The sequence below is a fragment of the Silurus meridionalis genome, chromosome 6 (assembly GCF_014805685.1).
Source record: "Silurus meridionalis isolate SWU-2019-XX chromosome 6, ASM1480568v1, whole genome shotgun sequence".
NCBI lineage: Eukaryota > Metazoa > Chordata > Actinopteri > Siluriformes > Siluridae > Silurus > Silurus meridionalis.
This window is the reverse complement of record NC_060889.1, coordinates 6,679,728-6,700,094: the sequence shown is the minus strand read 5'-3', so window position 1 is coordinate 6,700,094 and position 20,367 is coordinate 6,679,728. Positions and strand designations below refer to the sequence as shown.

The following is a 20,367-nucleotide window of genomic DNA, read 5'->3' as shown; positions in this document are numbered from 1 at the left end:
TTATGCTACTGTCACACCACTGCTTTTCTTTGCCATTTGATTTAAAATAGCCCCAATAACACAACGAAAATCTAACATATTCATTGTGTCTTGTGGAATTTCTTCACTTTTTGCATGGTTTATTTGAGTACAATGTGATTTCAATTCAAAATTCAGTTTAGTCTCCAGGTCATTTTTTTTTTTAAAACACTTAAATCAATTCTGCTTAGAGACCTATTGTGTGTCCCTGTCATTCTCTCTCATTTACTTGTTTGCTGACTAAACTCTAGCTTAAGCTTATGCCTCTTTCTGTGCATAAGTATAGTTAAGTATAGTATAAAGTTTTATCTAAATGTATGCAGTTCTGTCTAAAGCAAAAGAACAGTAAACCAACTCCTAATTAGTCAGTTGCCAAGCTGCCATCTTTGGGGCCTTGAGCAATTTTCTCAGCCGTCTCTGCTCCTGAATCATGGTATCATGTATGATTTTTAACAAGCTGGGATATGTGAAAGGCACACTTCAGTTTACTGTCAATTCTAGATCATAAATAAAAGCTATCTAAAATATAAATGTAGAATAGCCTTTATTTGTCACATATACATTAAAGCACAGTGAAATTTGTTCTTCGCATATCCTTGCTTGCTCAGAAGTTGGGGTCAGAGCGCAGGGTCAGCCATGATACAGCACCCCTGGAGCACAGAGGGGTGGGGCCTTGCTCAAGGGCCCAAGAGTGGTAGCTTGGTAATACCGGGGCTTGAACCCCCGACCAGTAACCCAGCACCTTAACCACTGAGATAAATAGCCATTTGACATGTGTTTTAGATGAGGTGTTTCAGATGATTTCTCTTTTACTACATAAACTATATATACAAAAAAAGAACAAAGAGTGGAAACTGCATTTTTTGAAATACTACCCTGCTACATCTTTACATTTATCCCAGCATTTAAATAATGCCTGGAAAGATTAGGCATGGAAAGATTTGTCAGTATGCCTGAACCAGCCTAAGACAGCCTGCGTCACCAGTGTTTGAATGCTGACCTCCAATTAACTCGTCAATTATCCAGGATCAGACGATAAACACTCTGAATTCACAGGAATGATTGTTGTGGTCTGGGAACCAGAATTGATTGTCACTAATGGTCTTACGGCCATCTTTAAAACCTTTACACCATTTAAATGTCTTAATGCGGCTGAGCATCTCGTCACCGTACTGTGCTTGAAGTCTGCTGTAGATATTTTTGGGTTTTATGCCTTCGTTCACAAGAAACTTCATCACCACCTGCCGTTCCATGTACCAACACTGTTGTCTACCATCTTGATAAATGGTGTCACGACATGAGCTTTACCTTCTTATACCTGTAAATTAAAAGTCTCGGTTTGACTTTAAAAGCCCCTCGTATTCAATGCTGCATGTTTAAAATATACAAATGTTATTAAAACTCTTTTTTTCCCCTTTAAAAATATCTTGTAACCAGTAGCTGTACATTTCATACACATTAGTCTAGAAGGGTAAATGCAGAAGCTGAAGGCATGAAAAACAGATATCGGCTGTAAAAGCCTGACTATGACATGCAATATGAGCAATGCATTATTACCTAGTAGCAGGCGGAACATATCCAAGTTTTTTTGGTTTTGTTTTTTTACAGCAGAATCAAAGGGTATTGTAGGAGTAACTTAACTTTTATTTCAGTTAAGATTATTCACACAAGACAAAGTCAAAGCTTTTTATTGTGACATGTATAATACATTTTCTAGTTGAGTGTTATCTCCTAATAGACTTGACAAAATCTTCAACAAAAACAGATTTCAATTAACATTGACACCAAGCAATGAACAGCATACAGAACTGAATTATTTTAATTTCCATTTATGTTTATATGATGGTGTTAAGTCAAACATATATGTAGGCAGAACAGTAACACTGGGAAACCTTTGTGGATTGCTACATGCTGTGCAGGGAAATGTTGAACGTGCTCACATCCACAGCTGCAGAGAATATGTTTTGTTTAATCAGCATGCTTTGTAGCTAAATTATGTACCAAAATAGGCCACACATGAAAGTTTGATTGAAAGACCTGGGTGTTATCAGTAGAGTAGCAGGCTAAAGCTCTGGACCACATGCAAATATTATCCAAGAATTAATGTCTAAGTCCAAACACATATGTCTTTATGATTGCATGCCGTCTTTCCAAATACTTCGAAATAGATTGCATATTATTTGTGCTCAGTATTAATAAATGGTGATAGACCTATTTCTCAAGCGTCAAAGTGATTAAAACACTCCATAACACACAAAAAAACAATGCTAATTCCCTCTTATCATTGCGCTTCCCGGGTAATTTATAGGAATGGTTTTTGGCAGTCTTTTTATCTTAACCTTCATTAATAATGTATTCATTATGAGGTATGAAAGCGCAGGGTGATTATTGCTGAGGCTTTGGCTTTTGTTTTTGCAAAATAGTTCATATTTCATTACGTAGCTCATCATCGTTGCCAGTGAAGTTTGTGTTCTGGTATGTTGAGTTAATGAGACGTGTCAAATGTTGTTTCACACTTGTTCACATCTGATAGATGGCATGGCCAAAAGTTTGTGGACACCTGATCTGTGTTTTTTTTACCACATTGATACCTCATTGACACCCATATGTGCTTTTTGAATTTGATCCATTCCAGGTGTAGTCCTTCCTTTGCTGTAATAATAACCTTTACTTATCAAGAAATATTTTCCAGTAGATTTTGGAGTATGACAGTGGGGGAATTTAAATTCATCTCAAAGTTGTCATGGTTTTGTACTGGCCACTCGATTTCTTCCAATCCGACCTATGCAAACCATGGCCTCATTGGCCTTGCTTTGTGCAGAGAAACATTGTCAAGCTGGAACATGACTGGGCCACTTTCATTGCAATGCTACAGCATGTAAACACAGTTTCAATTAACCTCTTTGGGAAGGCCCACATTTGGTTGTAAGGGGCAAAGGTCTGCACACATTTGTGTAATATGCCATATAGTCTTTGAAAAGGTAAAAGGTTAAAATAAACTATTTTAGTTTAATTGTTAGTGATTGGTATTTTAAGCATACATTTAAATATTAAATCCAAGCCAGATATTTACATTTACATTTACATTAACATTTGCGGCATTTATCAGACGCCCTTATCCAGAGCGACGTACAAAAGTGCTTTAAATCTCTAGTAATGAATAAATCTACACTGGTACACAAGATTACAAACTCAATATAAATATAACTCGAATTCTACAAACTTGGAAAGTGCTAATTTAGGTATTTAAGAAAAATATCTACTTACATTTACACACTGGTAATATAACTTTAGAAATTTTTCTGTGAAACATAATTAGATTAGCTGGTTTAAGATTCTGCTAGCAAGATATATTCTCATAAATTTCTAGGGTGTAAGGACTCTTCAGAGATGATTAAATCTGGAAGAAAGCCAAGCTATTTAGTAACCTGCTTTCATCATTTTAGTAAGCTTGCTGCCTTTCTATCATGTGGGCACTGCAGCAGATCAGTCTTGCAAATGACTCTCTAATCTTCAAATGTAATAGACCATTGAATCGCAGTGAGCTTACATATTTCTCTGTGCTTTCCCAGGCAGCTGTATGATAACAGATCATACCGGCCAACATATTCAGTATTTAAAATTCACATTCTGTGCCTTAATCCATTGTATAATGTCTATGATTAGTCTTGATAAACACTGCCTAGTATATATCAATTTAATATTGTAATTGCTGCTTAACTGTAGTGGATACTGAGAATTTAATGTGTATTTGAACCAAAAAAAGAAGGTTGTGGTTGTGCTTGGTTCGTTATTGCTTTTTGTGAGAAAAAGCAAAAGCAATGAGCCTCATCATTGCTAAACTATTTACCAACTTAATTTAAATTAATTTTCAGTGTCTTTTTTTTTTTAAGTGTTATCCATAGATAAACATGAGTAATAATGACATAATATCCTGTTGTAATATATGACTACTAAGTATATTTAAATTTAGAAAATGGTAAGATGATCTGTTCCTTATCAGGTTTACCTATTTTATCCACAGAATTGGAGAAAACACACACAGACCCACAGGTCTCATGTTTCCTTTAAACATACATACATTATCACTCAGTTTATACTGTACATTGATATACTCATTAATATACTTTTTAACACAAGTGCAAAGTGTTTTCTTTGCTACATGAAAGTGTGCTATGATCCCATGAAAGTTTTGTACAATCACACTTAAAATAAATCAGCAAATTCTTTTAAGTTTGACATAATACTTCTCATTTTTAATTCTCTGATAGCCGCAAGGAGTGTTCTACTTTCCTGAGATTAATAATAATGGCAATAATAAATTAATTACAGGAAAATCATTGAAAAATAAATAACACTAGAAAATAATATTATAAAATATGTGCTGCGTAGATAAGCGATCTTCTGCAAACCTGTAAAATTGTGGGTCTCTTTACTGATTATGACATCTGAACCCAAGGCCATGACCATACAAAGATAAACAGCATCTTGATATTTGGTCTTACTATTCTTATGTAATCAGTGAGTGCAGTAAAAAGTGTTATTTACATATTAGTTTGTTGCTTTTGATTGTCCTTGATTTTTCCTTGAGTGGAACAATGTAGTCAATAAAAAAAAAGTCTACAGTAATTGGAACAGAATTTAATAACAATTTTGATTTGGTCAGCCCTTATCCTATTTATGTATGTGACATTTTACAGATGGAAACAGCCACAGCTGAAATGATTTTCAATTTACTTATTTAGCTGTGGCCCAGATAATAACAAAAGGATTTAGTAGTAAACTTCACCTTTTTGCACATAACTGTACATATCTACAGCATAGTAACAGATCCTTGACTTCTACATTTTTAAAAGCATACTAATGCATTCTTTGAATTTTTATGGCATCATTAATATGATGGATGATTCTCAGCCCAGCCTTTCTGGTAATGCTTTTAGTTATGACTTATACAATTGACCAGGATTGATTTGGCAGTCGAAAATAAATCTCATTAGCAGCTGGACATTATCAAGCCCTTAAATAAAGACGGGCAGACATGTGACCTTCTTTGAAGGAGATAATTTTAGTTTGCCTTTTGCTTATTTGTCTGCAACAGATAGCATGAATGCACTGAATGTTATTAAAAAATTAAATTAACTGGTGCATGAATTTTCTTTACTCTGTGGATATATCATATGTTCTCACCTCCAGGTCCAGGAATGTTCCATCTTCAGAAAATAGGGGACTGATCTCTCAGGACACACTGGAAAAGGATTCCACAGTTGAATTACTGAGCAGTATAAACAATTCTGTGTATTTTTTTGGATAAAAAACAGGACCAATCATTTCTCCTGGTGATTGCTGAGAAAGGTCAGTAAGAACCAGTTTGTTTGGAAGCAAATGGAACTTGTCTGAACACATGGAGTCTCACTAGTACTTAGTGTACAGAAGTTTGTATGCCTTTTTCACTTCTTGCTATCCAGTGGCTAGGGATAAATAGGTCTATGTGATTAATTTATTCAAAATATTAAGAGGTACACAGGTTTTCCTTGTGGAACACTATAGTGGTATGGGCTGATGCTTGTTTTCATGAAGAATAGCTTAGATAATGGTACAATGCTAAATAAAATGGAATGAAAATGGAAGTGTAATGAAATTAGTTCTCTGGGAGATACAGTTGTGTGACTGTATCAGTCTTAGCCCGATTTAGTTCACTCCAGGTCATTGCAATTCAATCTAGTTTATACAGCACATTTAAGAATAGACATTGTTAGACATCCAGATATGGATGTAGAGATTAAGAGCAAACCAGAGGTGATATAAAAAGTGGAAAACTTCCTAACAAACAAAATAAGAAGAAACTTTAAGAGCTGCTACATTCAAAAGTGAACCAGTTCTCATCTGGCTGGCACTGGATAGTGAGACTATGAATCATCTACAACAATACTGATGTGTAGTGGATCCTAAGTATGAGCATGAGAGTCATGTTTTATTCATGCTTCTTCTTGGTTTCAGAATTGTATGAGATTGTAAATTTAAAAAGAAGAGGGCCCATATTTTTTGGTGTCCCAAAAATGTAATAATTGTGTTTAGTCAAGCAGGACTTCTTGTTGTGGTAGGATGTCTCCAAATCCAATTTCTGATGCATCCACCATTATGGAACAGTTACCATGCACCCCATGCAGGACTGGCACATGGAATTCACATTTAAGTCATACATGAGATGTCTCTGTTCTTCTAGAACGTGTGAGAATACTGGAATATAGTGTATGTAAAGGAGGTTGATTTATTTCTTTATTTTTATTTCTGTCTCAAAGATTATTACAAATGAAGGCTTGGATAACTGACAGATTACCTACCAGAAAAACAGTGTCTATCAACCCCATTTTTAAACTTGGTGGTTAGTTTGACTGGCTCAATTTCTTCTGAACAACATTTCTTTATGAACTATATAATATAATGATATAATATAATAGTATATTATAACCATCATCAATAATGCTAAAAAAACATTTAAATAGCTTGATTGGGTTGTTCTGATGTATGAACACATTGTCTATTTTAAAAGTCAAAGCCAGCAAAAAGTAAAAAATTGTAGCAATCATCATGGTACAATGGTGGCATGTATTAAATCTCTTCTCCGTTCTAGCCCCTTGGTGTTTAAATCACCTTCCCCTAGACGTCTGAACAGCTGAGATTCTTACTCCATGTGTATTCTTACTCCATGTCTTTGAAGAATTTCTGTAAGTCACTCTGAATAGTGATGCTTATAAACCAATCTCATATTCCTAGAATTCACAGTTATCTCTGCTTAGTTTTGCCCTCTTGATAATTGCATGACTTTCTGTCAGAATCTTAGTCCTGAGATCTTTTCTTTTGGTTTGTCAATTTTTACTGATTTTTTATATAAACTATAATCTAAATAAACTATAAACTCTATTTGCCTCTAAACCCATGTGTGATGGTGATGGTGGTGGTTCTGGGATGTAACAGATGTTTTGCATTTAACATTCTGTTTACAGTATCTGGTTTGAGAAAAAAAATAGATTTTCAGAGGTCATCTTTTTTCAATTCATTATTTTATATTTTATATTTTTTCAGATTTTTACATAATTCTTTACCAATACATAAAAATATATTGAGACGCATATTAGATCCTAATCAGGGCTTAATAGCCTTAAATGTGTTTGAGTCATATATTATAATTTTTCTATTGACATTAGAGAAATATTAAAAATGAGTCTGGTAGAAACAGCATTTCAGTTTACAGGATTACATGAAAGGAAATTTGATGGTGTAGAGAGTAGTGTGTGTGTGTGTGTGTGTGTGTGTGTGTGTGTGTGTGCTCTGTAACAGGCTGGTGTCTTGTCCAGAGTAACTGAGATATTTGTGAACAGAAGAAAGCACTAAGCAGTTTATAGGAGGTGCTTAGCTTAGTGGTTAAGGCATTCGGCTTTGGGTCCAAAGGACGTGAGTTTGGGCCCTTTAGCTAGGCCCTTGACCTCATATCTGCTCATTTGCATGAATATGATAATTAGTTGTTCTAGATAGGGGCATCTGACAAATGCCTTAAATGTTTATGAGTGAATAAAATGCTTTTATTTCAATTTGCCACATATGAATGTAAACTTTTGTAAACATTTTATATGTTACAGTGACTTTTGCCTTCCCTGTCAAGGGCTCTGCCATTCTTGAGATCTGAGTAGATTTATTTTAACACTGGCTATTTTGTGAAAGTCCATTCATGTGAGCTTCAGCCACAGGAAACATACACAGAGCCAACAATTCTCAGCTGAACTAAAGAATAATAGGCTGCAATTTATCATTGCTGGACTCCGAATGCATTATCAAGCAGTCAGTTTCTTGCATAGCAGAAAGTGACTGCCATCCAAAAGATCTATCATGTAACTCTGACCACTATAATTGGTCACTGTAGAAACCAGTAGTAGTGAGAAAATTCTCCTGCATTAACAGTAAATCTTGCTTCCTTGTGCATTTTTTTTTAAAGAATAATGTAGATCAATTGATTCTGTCATGGTTTTAATTAGTATCGAGCAAAGTGGTCACTTCCGCACTTGTCAGCAGTCTTCAGGATGCCGTTTTATTTGTTTGAACAGACCACAAATAAAGCTTAAAGAATCTGTCTTTTTTGTGCTGCTTCAATTATAGAATGTGCACTTGTGTGCAAAGATATGTATGTCACAATAATATTCAGTATTTTTGTTTATAGGGATTAATTATGGTGGTCTTAGAAACGCTATTCCATCATTAGCATGTTCTGTTTTTGGAATGCCCTTTTTTCCCCCTTCATTCCTAACAATGCATCAGCAGTAACAGCTTGGCTGGGGTTGATTGGGCATGCAGAGAAATGTTTCTGACCCTTCCTCCCCTGCAAAATTTACAGCATCATTAGAGGTAAAGAGAAAAAACTGGGAGAGGAGTGTTCTTGAGTGCTGATATTATTTGTGTTGTTATACATCTCTTTCAAATAAATGTGATCTTTCAAGCAGAATGTCGGCTGATAACTTATAATGCATCAGTTACATTTCAATTTAATTTTTATTTTTATATGAACAAGAATTTTTTTTTCATATATATCATTTTAATTAACTTTAATAACTGCTATTGTTAAATTTAAGCACCCACATATAAATACATTCTATGCTCTAAATGTATAAAAAATTGCATAATGTTTAATTGTCTAAGTGTAATTTTTTGTAGATTTAGAGCTGTGACCAGAGCAGTGCGTGTTTAGCGCTGCTAACAAGGATTACCTAGCCACTTAAATGCTTAAATAAGATACTTTGTACACAGACCACATTTGTCCATCTGTGGTTTGTTTTAAAGTATTCCACTTCAATAGCCGAACAAAGGAACATGTTAAGATGAATATGTAGACATTAATGGATATTGTAGCAAGCAACATACTGTAATTATTCAACGACAATAATTTTTCAAAGACTGGATTACAGATACCATCAGGAGGTGTTACTTTATATTACATTTTATTAACTCTCAAAACCCATATACATTTTGTCTCATTAGTACAATGTTTCATTGATGGACCTGACATTTATTTATGAGTTTTTTCTATTTATTTTTTATTACTTGTTTGTTCCTAATATTGTTTAATGCTGGTAAGTGTAATCTTGGGGTGGTAACATTAGCAATAACAATAATACTACCCTGGGAGGTAGTAGGTAGTAGGTAGAAACCTGGGAGAGTGTAGGTGGAAGAATTAATTAATTAATTAAGAATTAATGAAAATAGATCTGACACCAAACCAAATAAGCTGTGTGGAGCATCATCACTGTTACCCATTATGTTTCCAGACTAGAGCCCTTACATCTAGGCTTTTTAGTTATTTATTTGTTTTCCCTTGAAGATGAAACTTCTTTGTCTGGTGCTTAACTAGTATACCTTTGTTTCAGTGGAATGCTTGAAACGCTTGCCTTAGAAATGATAAAAGTTGAGGATAAAAGTAATTTACCTTTAGAGGGAAAGAAAACTTTGTTTTATTGTTCAAAACACAAAAACTTGACATCCTTTGTTGCTCATGCACAGAAAAGCACTCATTTGTGTCATATCGCTGCATCAAGGTGCAATCATGTTTATTCGCTCCCTTCAAACACAGTCACTTTAGAACTTGAAAAAGCACAGATAAAAGATTGATGGCTGATGACTTATTTGACATTGGGGAGTATCAGAGAGATATGGAAAAGGTAGCACTCCCTCTTTCCTCACTTACCTCTCTGTTTTATTATCTCTCTCTCTCTCTCTCTCTCTCTCTCTCTCTCTCTCTATATATATATATATATATATATATATATATATATATATATATATATATATATATATATATATATATATATATATATATATATATATATATATATATATATATATATATATATATATATATATATATATATATATATATATATATATATATATATATATATATATATATATATATATTTATATTTGTCCCTGCTTCACTTCAGTAAGAATGGAAGAGCTAAGAGCAGTCAGAATTATTCAGGATTAAAAGCAGAGCCTTTCGAAGCCTGTATTCTGTATTTGGGTTCATTTTGCCTGATGGAGGGAGACACTTATATAGGCAACAATAAAGATTCACTTATATTCACATTTTCTTCAAATCACAGGCTGTGAGGCAATGACATATAGTAATTGAAGGTATATATAGTAATTTAGCCTCCGTGCTTGATACTTTTGGGAGACACAGCTAAGTGTGGGAGATGGTCTTCAAAATAATTGTTGGTGTTTGAAGAACTTTCACGCCATGCTTGTTTTTGCCAAGACTTGGGGTTTTCCGTCTATCCGTACTTTAAGTTTAACCGTCACCTTAAGTTTAGGAAAGCATAGCTAAACTTATAAGGTAATGAATCAGAATCAGAATACCCTATTGATCCCAAAGGGAAATTGTTGGATCGCAGTTGCTCACATAAAATTAAAGTATAGATTAGTGTAAAGTTTTAATAAATTTATATTAAGTTATATATTAAGTGAAATGTGCTGCAGCATGAAATGTAATTTGTGGCAGCAGTGAAACAGATGGCAGAAAGGACATATAATAATATTAATATTATTGCACTAAAATTATTGCACATAATTGCCCAAGATATACAGTGTGTTTCTAGAATTATTTGAAATGACTTGAATACAGTATGCTGTTAAGTTTTAGAATCAATACCACTGAAAACATGATAATGCGTTTCCCTTGAAGTTTTTCATGAAACTGCATTACAGTATAGTCATTTTGCTGTGGGCAAAAATGCAGCATTATTTATTCACAGTATTACAAAAGAGTTCCCAATGATATTTCACTCTGCACACTTATACGCACTAAATACATGTAGCCTGTATATTCATATTCTACAAAAGTCAATCATTTTCCCTCCTTACAATTGCCAACCTGTGCAAATTATTTGTATTTAAAATGTGGCCTATGGATTCATGTCTTGTGCAAAAGCCAAAGATGAATTTTTGTGCTCGATACCATTAACTGGTTATGCTTGCTTGGCTTACTGCCTTTATTTCCAAGATATGCTATTAATCATGTTTTAATTTATACATTGAATAGCCCTATTTATCACATAAATGATTTTTGCACAAAATAAATAATGCTTTCCAAAAAAGCTATTTTCATTAACATAAAATTTATCTTTTTTTTTTAGTCATTAATATTAGGTTTTCTGGTAAAATCTACATACATTTTTATTGTATGTAATAATAAAATATTTAATTATATCACGAGAAACACATTTTAGGTCTATTGTAATATACAGAAGTGTAATGATACAAAGCCTAAAGAATAATAAAGACAGGTAGCAAAGCAGAAAAAAAGCAGAAAAAGTGCAAGACAACACAGCAGGCTCTGGAAACAATGCATCATGAATTACATTTCCTGCCAGTTTAACATAAAGTCTAATGCTAAAGCCAATACTTTGGTTATGGTTTATTCTCAAGTTATGACAATCCCCTAAAACCCGAGACCTTCAAAAAGGTTAATTATTTATTAAACCTTAAAAAGGCTATTACATATTTTAATATAGTCTATTATCTATTTTATAAATGATACCCAATAATGTATGCTCTTTGGCAGAATGAAGCTCCGTCATATTTTTTTTCTGCATATTTGTGTGACTCCCCACTAGATCATTTAAATTTTTGAACACATTAATCATGATGATTCAGAGCAAGGCCAACACCAAACTGAACTGCAAAATCATACAAGCTTCAGTTTAAACCAGCATTATAGGAGAGCTGACAGATGCTGTACAGTAGTATGGGCAAGACACAAGCATCTGTGTTGAGTATTAACACTACACATTTGTGCAATGGGTGATCCCTCTTTAGCTTGCCGTCTATAGGTTTTACCAAAAACATTATTACTGTTCCTTGACTTTTACTTGCAATGTAATACTTGATTGACATTACTTTCTCTTCTAGTTGTTTTATTCATTATAATTATATATATATATATATATATATATATATATATATATATATATATATATATATATATATATATATATATATATATATATATACATTTATCTTTTTTTTCTGTGTTTCTGTGTACTTTATTTGTAACTATGTTAATTTCTGACAAGATCATTTGGCACTTAAGGTGTGATTGGTCTAGAAGCTGTATTGAACTCTTGGTACCACTTTTGTAATCTTTTCCTTAGGAGGAGAAATAAGGTGAGACAGGTTTCTTTTGACAAGTGATACATGGTCGCAGTGAGAGAATCTACCTGCTGCATCAACACATGAGAAATAGGGTTTCCTGAGGTTAACAAATTACACAAGGTGGTCCTGTTTCTCCAAACACTTGGATGGATCTGCCTCTTTTCCTACCCCTTCATTATTTTTCTCCTTAACTAAAGGTTCTGAATAACACAACGTTGAGTTCAGATCAAAGAAGCTCAGAGTGCTTCACTCAGAGTGATTTACGGAGGCCTATTTGACATCTTCTGAAAGATATAAAGATCACACCCAGTCGTCTCTTAATGAAAGGTCACATGCACAACCCATCATAATTTTTATTAACATGTAAAACAATAAATAGAAAGCATTAAGCAGAATGTGCAGTATCTGGAGAACAACTAAGTAAAGAAAGTGCCTTTAAGGGGGCAAAGGGGGTTGAGTTAAAAATGCTTTTTCTACATAAAAAGAAATTATGCCCTGTTATTTCTAAATTTGTTTAAGGGTGTAATCATGTAGAAAACCTCTCATTCAGGAAGTTACTGTACAATATATGGCTAGATGTTTGTGACCTTCTTACTCTCACACCCATTTGCGTTTTTTTTCCAAAACTCTTTCCACGAAGATGGAAGCAATGTGTATGCTAGAATGCGTTTGTATGCTGTTTTATACAAAGTACTTAAGTGGTTTGCACAGAGCCCAGACATCAACCACACTGACCACCTTTAAGCTGCACCTCTTCCCTCCTCACTCAACATCTGTGCCCCCAACCACTAATGCCCTTATGCACAGGAACTTTAAAATCTTGTGGAAAGTCATCTCTGAAGAATATAAATTATTATAACAGCAAAGAATGGGTTTTGAAAGGACACATGATTATGATAATATCCAGAACCTTTTGACTATACAGAGTAAGTCAACTTTAAACATCCATGTTTAGGTAAGAGATAAGTCATAAGTAGCAAATGTGTCTGGAAAATGTGGATAGGCTTGTTTTACAGATTTAGACTGTCCATGTGCATTTAGAGGATCCGAGGCTATTTGCAAGTAAAATAGTCAAATAATTTTTACTTCACTTTCTTTTTCTCTTTATGTGGCACATTTAAGTTCATATGTTATGCTGGTCTTATCATTCCCTTATATCTGTTTTCTGGAACAGCATAGTAACATATTTAAATGTACTTAATATAATTTAAATGTCATAATGGCGTCAATCCAAATAATTTGCAAGATATGCAGCAGAGATAACACCAAGTATCCTCCTATACTGTATCAATTAGTGTGAATTGGTTGGGTTTCAGAATCTTTACTGTCTGTAGGATGTAGGAAGCCATTTAATTTTGTGTTAGAGATCCAAAGACCTTGGCTTTTGCTGAGCTACTAAAAGAAAGCAGATTCCGTCTCTTAGGATCTGCTGCAAGCATAACACTTTTTTGTGTTATAAAAAGCTTGATATTAATAAATTAGTTGATTAAAATGTTAATCAGTGCCAGATCAGCCCTAAAGTATCGGACTGTTTAATGAATTTCAGTACAGTTTTAATTGGTCACAGTGGTGTGTGTGTGTGTGTGTGTGTGTGTGTGTGTGTGTGTGTGTGTGTGTGTTTGTGTGTGTGTGTGTGTTTGAACAGGTGTTAAGCCTTTTCCATTGAGGTAAGCCTGGAAAAACAAGAAGACAGTTATTGACCCTTCATGGTAAGATCTGTTATTTCTGCATCCATTATTATTATTATTATTATTATTATTATTATTATAATTATTATTATTATTATTATTATTATTATTATTATTATTATTATTATTATTATTATTAATTATTATTATTACATTACATTGTTTGTATATAAGAATATGTAACGTCCTTCAAACAAAAAATATATTTTGAAGTATTTAAAATGGAAATAGAACTTTATCTTACCAGGATATCCTTACATAACAATGCACCAATTACAGTATTCCTTGGTATTTTCTGTCTTTATTATTTATAGAATCAGTATGTATCAGCCAGTAGGTCAAACATTGTAGGTGTGAGACCTGATGTCAAGGACATTCAGTTCAGTTGTGGTGATTATGGTGACAACTGCACTTTCTCATTTCTGTCATAATGCCTGCGTTCTGCTGAGCTTTCAGTATACAAACATATGCAATTCTTCTTTTTAATTGTGTTTTAACTTTGATGTATGTACATATTTCTAACCTGCTTATTATTGAAAGACATAAATGTTTTTTTTATCTGAGGTGTAAGAGATCCTTGAAATAATTTATTTAAGTATGAGGTATTTTCAATTTACATCAGCATTTGTCATATGAAGCTGCAATGACACAAACAAATGTTTGGATCACTAACAGTGATGCTGTTTGTACTGTTGCAGGAGTTGTCTGGTCAGTGAATGGAAAGGAATTAAATGTATAGACTAAAGAAAAAAGCTCAGTGCAGAGAAATAAAATGTGTTATTCTAGACATTGTCTGATGAGGTCAAACCTTTGTGCTCTGTAGAGACTGTGCCATTTAGATATTATTTGAAGCCCTTCCTCTCACTAAAGAGTGAGTGCACTTAAGCAATGAGATCTTGATTTACAAGTAGAGGACATGCCAAGTGCCCTGGATATTATGACAGTTGATGGTGTTCTGCTGTGTAGTTCAGAATCAACAAGCATAGATAATGTTGTACAGAGCACTTTGAGGTCTGAAAAGCAAAGAAATGAAATTTGAATCTGATTTCTTTTTCATTGGAGTGACTTTAGTAAAGGAGAACATGAGAGAACAATTCAAATTCCTTGTAGAGAAGATATACCATTACACTGGAGAGCAGGATGTTGAATACCGTAATCCAGTCTGAAAATGATTATACAGTAGCTTCCAGAAGTGTTTAAGCTATTTATGTTATCAGTAAAGGTCACATAGATGTTGTAAAGTGGAAATCTGAAAGATCATTCGAAAGGTAGTCATTAGAAAGTAATAATAAAAATGTATCTTGGCATCTTGGCATCTACAGTCACTAAAAATCTTAAACAGCAGTCAGTGATCTTGGAAAGTTCTGTTCTATTTTGATGAAATAATTTTTTTAATTACTGACAGAAAGGCAGTCTTTGAAACAAAAAAAAAAGAAAATATGTAAGGCATATATATGGGGATATTTAATCTTTCTTTTTCATTAGCATATCCACATGCCTTGATAATATATATTTATTTTTTATTTTTGTTCATAGCACATTTGCTTGCTGTATTTGTGCTACATGTTGTGAGCACAAATGGATGTCTCTTGTTATCCCACAAATAAGGTTTTACATAAAGGGCTCTGATTATTAAAGAGGTTTTTGCTGAAGGTTTTGTTCAAAGTAATTTAAAATGTCTAAGTTCGTAATTCTTACAAAATTTTAAACATTTGGGACCTACTACAGATGGCTAAACTATGGCCTGATGAAGCATTTTTATCACCTTGTAAAGTTGGTTTCTTGACCCCTGATTCAGCCAGACACAGAAAATTGATAGTACTGGACTGATTTTTCATAGTATCCCCTGTCTGGTCTAAATGTATGTCTTAAAATGTAGCATTTAGTTTTAACTATAGTAAATACTGATATGTTTTGATTGGAATCATACACATAGGTCACGTTTATAATGTTTTTCAGTGTAGAGACAGTACAGAGATGAGTGAATGAAGTCAATTAACTTTCATTTGCATAGTTATTTAAATATATTATTAGATTAATAATTTTATAATAAACATTGTCACCATGCAGCTTCACAGAAATATAATAATCCATTTTAGGTAGACTTTATTTAGCTAATTAGTCAAATTAATTGCAGTCCAAAGCTATCTGCATGGTTTCTAAGTGGTACTGTACACAGTAATCTGATCCTCAATTGATAATAACTGCAGCCAGAATTAGTGCATTATAATAAATCTGGAGGGTCTGGAGAGCAGAAGGTCAGGATCACTGGTATATCACGAGTAGCATGTGTAGCTTAACAGAGAGATAAATGTGTAAAAAGTGTAATTAGTGCAAAAGCTTTAAGGGGGCATGATACAATTAAGCAGTTAACATTCTGTCATGTAGTATAATAAAAAAATTATAAGTGGAGTTGCTTGAGCAGTTTCTCAGGTTTATTATCAGGACATGGGTAACAGGAGCCTCAGTTAGCCTGCTAAATTGAATGGTGTTTATAGGTTTTTATGATTGCACATTAGTACTACCTGTAATGGTAATATGAAAGGCACTTTTTGATATAGTTATTAATATATGTAACTCTTTAAAATGTGCATAATTGAATACCACAGGGGAATAATACATTGTCAAACATGTACTGTAGTTGTGGTATAATCTTAGCTTTTTAATGTAGTACACAAGAAAACACTTGTGTATTTATAGTTATAGAACCATCTATACAGCTATGGTCTACAGCTGACCAGGTATCATTCATTTGGTTTGTTGACTTTGTAATTAGATGTGAGCAGTGATGAAGAGGCAGATGTGATGAAAGGTGCTGTGTTAAGAGCTATCCAACAGATATGCCAGTGTTTATGTGGGAAAGGTTAAATGTATGCAGGCTCTATGTACACAGCTGCTTATGTCGATTTGCTGAGCAGCCGATTGAGACCAAAATTGCTTGAGTATATTATACATGCATGCAGATTTTGTAGAACCTATAGAAACATAGATGGAAGAAGAAACTCTTGTTTCTTTGTTTAGTTTAGTATTAGCATTTTGAATGTATCACCAGTAAGCACTTGTGATCAAATTTTATACATCAGTTCTGCTGGAGGCAGGATGTCATACACACATTTATTATGGTAGTCTTCCTCTTTAACTGTGTAACTGCAAACAACTCTGCAAACACAATTTATAAATGTCGGGACGATGTGATAGCAAATGGAGATACAAAAGGCAACGTCATTCCTTCATGACTGTTGTTATACAGTAGCATTCCCTTTATCCATTACCCCGGTGCTGGAGAGCCTAAGCATTTACATACATTTTCAAACAGTCTCACAAAAATGTAGCATTTTCCAGCTTAAGATAGAATGATGCAGTCCATCTGTGATGCCTTGGGAATTTTTGTATACATCTCAGACCAATCTTCCTTCAGTGTGAGTGATCAGATCACAATGCATCTCAGAGACACGTTGAACCCTGTTTACACCCCCCTGTTTGTGTGTACTGCTTACACACCTTCAGCAACTACATTCAGTATATGTTGTGCATTCAAAAAGAGTGATCTAAAATTGCTGCTTGAGGGTTTGAACTTTAGAATGATGTATAGTTAGTCATGGTTACTCTTGTCCCTTTTTATTTAATTTATTACTAAACATTAACACCTGAGAACAATGGGATATCGGTCGTGCGGGCATGGTGCTGACAACTAAGAGGTTAATCAGATCATACAGAATGCATGGAAATGGTAGGTGTGAAAGGGCCTTGTGTGCTACTATCACATTCATCACTTCAAATTTGTTTCATTTCTAAATAGCATTTCCAGATTTATTAATAGGCAGTTTATACTAACGGCTGGAACCAAATTCCTTGTGTGTGTCAACACACTTGGCCAATAAACCTGATTCTGATTCTGATTCTGATAAAATATAGAAGTAAAATAGTACTTCATCCAGGCCCTTTTATTATTTTGTAATAATTTTTTTACAGCAATATTTTAATCTATAAATGAAGAAAGATGCACAATCTTTAAATTCGATGTGTTCTCCAGGGATGCCTTCTGTGTTAAAAAAAAGTGCTTTTGAACAGGATGATACTATTAATTACACATGCTTCATTTAATATTGACCTCCAAGGGCATTCCATTATTATACAGGCTAAGGCATGCATTTCAATGTCACTAATTGGATCAAGCTGTCATACAGTGGCTTTGGATTTAATACTGCTCCCCTCAAAAATAATCTTCAGTCTAAAGTCAGAATCCCTCATAAAAGAGACATGCCTCTGGTTTAGACCAGGAGTGTCCAATATGTCCATCGCGTTCTACCGGTCGATTGCAAAGGTAGTGAGGGGTAGATTGCATTTTAAAAAAAAAAGATATTTATTTATGCATTTTTATAGTGGGTAGATCATTTTGACTTGGTCAGTTTAAAAGTAGCATGCATGCTACAAATGTGTGTGCACCCCTGGTTAAGACAAACCCTGTATGCAACTAAAGATTTGTACATCTTTAAAGTGCTCTTACTTTTGTAGCTCTTGTACAAAATGTGTCTACTAAGCAAAGTTGGAAACTGGCATAACTGTAACTGATTAGTTTTTTGTGTACTTGTACTTTTAAAAGCAGTTTTTAATATGTAAAATGTAGATGTTTTGTTTGTACTATTGTACTCCATTTTAAATCCCTACAAACTACTGTGCTAAAGAAAGATAGCAACAGACCAATCAGACATGAGTGTGGCAGACCACTGTTTAAGTGACTACTTTGGCTTCAAGTGCAAGAAAGGCAACAGCTTTATTATGCGGTGTAATTTGTGTTTGCCCAGAGACCGAACTAGCAGCATATAAACCCTCAACATCAAACCAGGGCCATAATCACAATAGATATTGATGGCGACAGTTTCCTTCCCATTTATCAGATACCCTTTACCCTTCTATCTTTACATACAGTTAACATAATGCATTGCAATATAGTGAGACACTATTTTTCAGCAAATTACCCCAAATGAAGAATTCACACAAGTGACTGTGTGCAAATTATGAAGGAATGAATGAATGAATGTGGATTTTCTTTTCCTACTTTAATTTCAGTAGATTTACTTGTCTAGAAAATTTTAAAAAATTAAATGAATCATTACAATCAAAGTGGGAGAGTTTCATTCTCAGGCTTAAAATAGGACATCGAGAACTGTATGAATTTGACAAGTGGGGATTTTTTGTGTGTGAATGGAATCCTTTATTTAACAAAGTATTATTTGAAACATTATAGCTATATATTTGATAATACAATACAAAGAGCAAAAACTTTATGGAGATGATAGAGGCAGTACAAAAGACCAAATGGTCAGTCAATTAATACAGCATTGCTTTGGCAGTTAGGAAGAGGGTTTTAATAGTTTAATAGGGGCTTTGCTTAAATGAGCCAAATCAACAACAGTGGTTTCCTGGTGGTCTAGTGGTTAGGATGCGGCACTCTCACCGCTGCAGCCCAGGTTCGATCCCCGGTCAGGGAACCAACCACAGCCATTAGGGTTGCACAAGCCTTAGTGCTGGTCCCAAGCTAAATGGGGCGGGTGCGTTAGGAAGTGTATCCAGCGTAAAAACATGTGCCAAATCAAACATGCGGATGGTCTACTGTGGCGACCCCTAATGGAAGAAGCCGAAAGAATTTCATTCAACAACAGTGCATAACATTGCTAATGGCCGGTTGGCATGAGCAACCTGCTGGTAAGTAATTCATGTTAACTCCACTGCATTGATGTTCCATTAACAATATCACTTGTTTGAATGTAAATAGGGGTATAATTTACAGTCACATCAACTGAACAGTGTAAATAGTTCAGTTGTTTTGAAGTGGAGTTGTATGAGGTACTTTTGCTTAAAGTATAAATTGCAGAGACATTGCAGAGACATAATCAGAAAGACACACTGCTGAGCATACTGACAGCAACACGTGAAACTGTTGTAGGTGTTTTTGGTAAAGAAAAGAAGGATAGTCTACAAAGTCCACAATTTATGCTACCTACAGTGGTTTTATTGTTTGAAAATGTTTTATGGGATGGTTTGCACTGAAGTGACACACATTTTTTAAATGATATTTCAATGTATAAAATTGTTATTGCACTTAAATTTGTAAAATGGGTTTGATAATTATTTCCATTTGTTCTATATACACTACACAGGAGAGCACCCCTCCTGATTTAAAAAAAAAAAGAAAAAAACTACTTTACTTAACATATTTTAGATTGTGATTTAAATATTTAGACTGGGAAGTTTTAGTAATAGTAATAGTACTTTTATTCGAGTGGAAGATGTTAGGACCCTTCCACCTCTGATATTGAGCACATTTGGTATACATACATACTGCTGCCCATTGTGTATGTATTTAACTGTCCACATACTGTACAAGTTGGCATTACAATGTCAGAGTTTTAAAAAGTCGTTGTGCTTAAAAGCTGCTAAATTTGTGCATTGCAGCTACCAT

The 20,367-nt window shown here is 34.0% G+C and overlaps 1 protein-coding gene across 3 annotated transcripts in view; it reads left to right on the top strand.

Annotated features, from left to right (window-relative positions):
* The window catches only part of tnr (tenascin R (restrictin, janusin)), a 147,038-nt gene that overhangs the window by 56,223 nt on the left and 70,448 nt on the right, over window positions 1-20,367 (top strand). For 2 of the 3 annotated variants that reach the window (XM_046852324.1, XM_046852322.1), the window contains exon 2: window positions 13,862-13,925. The gene's annotated coding sequence lies outside the window, so the exon portion shown is untranslated. Of the gene's footprint in view, window positions 1-5,211; window positions 5,371-13,861; window positions 13,926-20,367 lie in introns of all 3 variants that reach the window. The other variant, XM_046852323.1, reaches the window with a different exon arrangement.